The following is a 5,892-nucleotide window of genomic DNA, read 5'->3' on the forward strand; positions in this document are numbered from 1 at the left end:
TATTAGACTTTCTGGTCTAATATCGTAGCTAATGCATTAAACACCTCTTATCTATAATGAACTTGTTGAGTACGCTCGTACTCATACCACTCTTAAATCCCATGCTTAGATTGTCTGAATCGTCTGGAGGAGGACTACGACAACAATGAAGGAGCCGAGATCATCGGCTATGAAGAACCAGACCTCTCTGGAGGTATAGAAGGCGTAGACTACCTCATCGTCTACGGATCCGGGAGGCTTAGGAGGAGATCAAGCCTAGAGATATCCAGTAGTAGTAGTAACCGAGCAGCCCGAACTCTTAGTATTTAGCTGCTCGAGGAAATAAATGTATAACTTAATGAGACTCTTATATTGTAAGCTAAGTTGGGTTCGCCTCGAACCCAGGAGTATTCCTCTTAGGACCCAAGAGGAGCTCCGAGATGACATGTGTATGATAGTTGTAATAATAAATGAATGAGTTATGGACCTGCTATGTTCTGTTGTACTACTCTGAGGGATGTAATATTTGCGGAATGGTACTTCGTGAATGTTATATCAACAACTGGCATACTACAACATGCAGTGGTATGCAGGGTCACCACAGTTGGTATCAGAGCAAAAGCTTTGACCTTAGGTTGGAACCTAGTAAATGGGACCAAACGTTAGGAGTCAAATAGGACTAGTAAAGAATTCTCTAAAAATATGGTGTATATTCAATTGAGAATAAAACAATCATATATTTTAGTGCGATAATTCTTTATTATCTCTATTATGATGCATTATTACTAATCTTATAATCTTTCTATTTCTACAGCCCACATGGCAAGTTCACGTCCCGGACGAAACGTGAAAGTGATGGATTCCACACTGAGTGAATACGAAGGAGGACTTGCAGATATTCTACGAGCCATGTTACTTGAATTTGGGTGTGATCCCCAGATCCAAGTAAAGAAATACATGTACTATGATGGTACTGTATTGGCCAAGTGTAGGGTAGGACTGCGACTTCCCGAATCTCTGGGAATGAGCGTAGTCATGCCAGCAGGGGAAGCCAGGACTATCAACACAGCTACCATATAGCTGTTATGAGAGCCATAACCGACATTCGGGAACATAAGACGAAAGAGCTTATGGGTTCCGAATTCTCCCATATTCCTCATAATCAGGAGGAAGAAGATCCCATGCTTAACCACTACAAACATGCAAAACGCAAACCAATAGCAGCTGCAAAATATATGGATAATAGCCGCAACTTCATATCATTACTCTTTCAGTTGAACCATCATCTGACGGGAGCAATTGATACGATGCTAGAGGAGTTTACTGAACCCAAGGAGGAGATTAGGGGGAAAGAACCTATGGTGAATGTGGTGCACACACCAGTTTACTCAGCTGGTGACTACATTAGTATTGATCCTCTTGAGCGTGAACCTACACCTGTTACACCTGGGAACTATCTGGGTAGTTCCTATGGGGGATACGAGGGCGGAGAGGAATCCGGAAACAATCAGCGTTCCGAGACTCCTATAGAAAATTCCACGGGTTGGCGTTGGGGATCTGATACTGGAACTCATAGTACTTCTGTGTATTATGATGGGGAGATGAATGATGACGCCACAACCCAGAACCAGAGTTATCCTAGTAATGAAGGAGTTGATGGAGGGTATCCGACACAGGTTCAGTCGGGTACGAGTGTTGGAAACACCTATGGTGGTGCTACAGGGGAGTACACCCGATGGGTGGACTATGATGCACTTAACGATCAGTTTGTGAACACTGATTTCTCCCTAGGATCATCATCTGATTCGGATTACCAGCCGACGGGGAGACCTTGTGTTCCAGGGTCTATCAGGAGGACGACACGTTCGACCGGATGGAAGCCTGGGATGTACCGGGAGTGAAGATCGACTAGAGTCTACCAAGGGAGGCGAGGCTATAATACACAAGTACCACGTGTATTATAGTATGTAATATTTGTATAAATTTGTACATATACTTTAATAAGTGAGTTTGCATACTCACATCGACTTGAGTATTGTAATAAGACCACTTAAGTATGTATATACATGGTATATGTTTTGTATGATTTGGATTTGCTTCTTGATTTCCATTGCGTGACTAGTTCTGTGCACAAAGTTGAGCTCAGAAAACTTGCGCATGGAGTAATTATGAGTATCATCTTGTGTTGCAGAACTAGGGGATTATGTCGGGAACGTTAGGAGAGGAGACCGAAGCGCAGCGCATGGAGCGCGAAGCAAAACAAAAGGAAGAGGCTGAGGGAGCAGCCAGAGATCAGTTACCACCACCACCACCCATGACGCAGCAGAATTTCATCCAGTACGTGCAGCTGGTAGAGGAGAGACAACGTGTTACGTTGGAGCAGCAGAACAAATTCTTTCAAGAGCTGCTGCAACAGAACCGGGTGGAGAGACCCGAGAATCCGGGAGTCAACTTAGCAGACTTCCAGAACACCAAGCCTATATCTTTCGCATACGCGCCCGAGCCAATGGACGCGAAAGATTGGCTTATGGATACTGAGCGAAAGCTCAATACCGTTGGATGTAACGACCAAGAGAAGGTTCGTTATGCTACTCATCTGCTGTGTGGACCTGCCGCATCATGGTGGGACAATATCGTAGCCGTTTATCCGGCTGGAAAGGTATTTACCTGGGAGGAGTTCACGAGGAAGTTCAGGGAATCCAATGTCCCTGAAAGTATTGTGGAGCTGAAGCGTCGAGAATTTGAAAGTCTCGAGCAGAAGGACAAGGCCATCCTGACTTATGTCAGGGAATTTTCCAAGCTGTCCCGGTATGCGGTTGAAGAAGTCAACACCGAGGACAAGAAGAAGAAGAGGTTTCTGAGGGGGTTAAGTCCCCAGTTCAAGGTACAGCTCCGTATGATGAGAGCAACGGAGTTTCAAGAGTTGGTGGATGCTGCCATCACTCTGGAAGATGATTTCAAACAACTGCAGGAGGAAAAGAGGAAGAAGGCCAAGTTTGAGCCTAAAAGATTTTCCAATAACAAGCCCAACACCAGCTTGAATTTCAAGCCAAGATACAACAACAACAACAACAACAACAACAACAACAACAACAACAACAACAGCAACTACTATGGTAGCAGGAAGAACCAAGCGTTTCAAACTGCTAACCAAATAGTTTGTCGCATCTGTGGGTTTAAAGGACATGCTTCAAAGGATTGTCGTAAACCCAGAATCATTTGCTTCGGGTGTCGTCAGGAGGGGCACATGATGAAAGACTGCCCTAATAAGAAGAATGGAGGAGGTCAGTCTGGAGGAGGTGGAAGCCGAGGAGGAAACACCGGAGGGAACTGGAAGAATAAGAAGCCCTTCGGCAAGCTGAACTGTACTGGGCCTGGAGGAGGTGGTCAACTCCGATCAGGCGGTGATAGGTACGCTCCAGATACTCACTCATCCTGGCAAAGTACTTTTTGATACTGGTGCAACTACATCATTCATTTCTCAACAATTCATCACCAAACATGGGATTAGTTGCACTAAGTTAGATACACCCATAACCATACTTTCTGCGGGGGGAACGATAGTAGTAACTCATGCCAAACAAAAACAAGTCATCATGATCAATAAGTGCGCGTTTGACGCGGACCTGTTCATTTTACCGATGAAGGACATTGATGTCATTCTTGGTATGAACTGGTTAGAAGCTAATGGAGCATTGATCGACTGTGTGAACAAAACAGTGTCTTTGAAAAGCCCCGATGGAAGTAGAATGATCTACCAAGGCGACAAACATACACAGATTGAAGTGGAGCTACAGCTGAACAGCATGAAGGAGGTGAAATTAGAGGATATACCTGTAGTAAATGAATTCCAGGATGTATTTCCTGCGGAATTACCTGGTATGCCACCAGATAGGGAGATAGAATTCACTATCGACCTAATTCCAGGAACAGCTCCGATTGCTAAAGCACCATATAAAATGGGGCCTAAGGAGTTGAAAGAACTTAAGGAGCAACTGGATGACTTAGAACAAAAGGGATTCATACAAGAAAGTGTTTCACCATGGGGATCACCTGTGATCTTCGTGGATAAAAGAGATGGAGGAAGAAGGATGTGCGGAGACTACAGGAATCTGAACAATGTCACAATCAAGAACAAGTATCCACTTCCAAGAATACAAGATCTATTTGATCAAGTTAGAGGCGCGGGAGTCTTTTCCAAGATTGATCTAAGATCCGGTTATCACCAGATAAAGATCAAGAAGGAAGACGTTCCGAAAACTGCTTTTGTCTCAAGGTATGGACATCATGAATACCTTGTAGTGCCTTTTGGATTAACCAATGCCCCAGCAATATTCATGAATCTCATGAATAAGATTTTCATGCCATATCTAGACAAGTTTGTCATCGTATTCATCGATGATATCTTGATATATTCCAAGAACAAGGCCGAACATGCTGAACATTTGAGGTTAGTGTTGCAAACACTAAGGGAACATCAACTCTATGCCAAATTTAGCAAATGTGAATTTTGGCTAGATCAAGTGGAATTCCTTGGTCATGTTATTAGTAAAGATGGAATAGCTATTAACCCGAGTAAGGTAGCAGCAGTTCTAGAATGGGAAGCACCCAAGACTGTCAAGGAAATCCGAGGATTCCTAGGAATGGCAGGATATTATCGGAGATTCATTGAAGGATTCTCTAAGATAGCAAGACCAATGACCAAGCTGTTAAGGAAGAACACACCATTCGTGTGGTCAGAGGAGTGTGAGAAGAGTTTTCAAACTCTAAAGGAGAAACTCACCACGGCACCGGTGTTAGCAGTTCCGGAAGTTGGCAAGGATTACACCGTGTACTGTGACGCATCCAAGCATGGATTGGGTTGCGTACTCATGCAAGATCGGAAAGTGATATCTTATGGATCGAGGCAACTCAGACCTCATGAAGTGAATTATCCAACACATGATTTAGAGCTAGCAGCAGTCGTATTTGCACTCAAAACTTGGAGACATTTTCTCTATGGAGCCAAGTGTGAGCTCTATACAGATCACAAGAGTCTCAAATATTTCTTCACTCAGAAGGAACTCAACATGAGGCAGAAAAGATGGCTTGAACTAATCAAGGATTATGATTTGACCATCAATTACACTCCAGGGAAGGCCAATGTTGTAGCAGATGCCTTGAGCAGGAAGAGTACCGGCGGAGTGGAACAAGAGATATCACCGGAGTTGAGGAAAGAAATAAGTCAAGCCCAAATACAACTTTGGGAGAAGGAAGCTCATGAAGGATTATCAGCGTTGCAAGTAGCCGATGAGTTAAATGTCAACCTGAAGAATGAGATAATGATGGGTCAGCTGGACGATCCATTTATCGTTGAGGAGATGAGAAGAATAGATGAAGGAAGACCATCAGAATTTCACCGCGGAGAATCTGGATCATTATGGTTCCAGAAGAGAATTTGCGTTCCGGATATTGCTGAAATTAAGGAAGTAATACTCCGGGAAGCTCATCAAACACCATACTCCATTCATCCGGGAAGTACAAAGATGTACATGGATCTAAAGGAGTTATTCTGGTGGAACAACATGAAGAGAGAAATAGCACAATATGTGGTGGAATGCCATACCTGCCAGAGAGTGAAGGCTGAACACCAGAGTCCAGCAGGAAAGTTACAACCTTTACCTATTCCAGAGTGGAAATGGGAGGAGATAGGGATGGATTTCATCACCGGACTACCCATGACTAATAAAAAGAAGGACATGATATGGGTAATCGTGGACCGGTTAACGAAGAGCGCACACTTCTTAGCGGTAAATCAGCAGGACAAAGGAGAGAAACTCATCGATCTTTACATCAAAGAGATCGTGAGTAAGCATGGAGTGCCTAAGAAGATCGTGTCGGATCGAGGATCCGTGTTCACATCAGCATTCTGGA

The sequence above is a fragment of the Lolium perenne genome, chromosome 4 (genome assembly GCF_019359855.2).
Source record: "Lolium perenne isolate Kyuss_39 chromosome 4, Kyuss_2.0, whole genome shotgun sequence".
Lineage (NCBI taxonomy): Eukaryota > Viridiplantae > Streptophyta > Magnoliopsida > Poales > Poaceae > Lolium > Lolium perenne.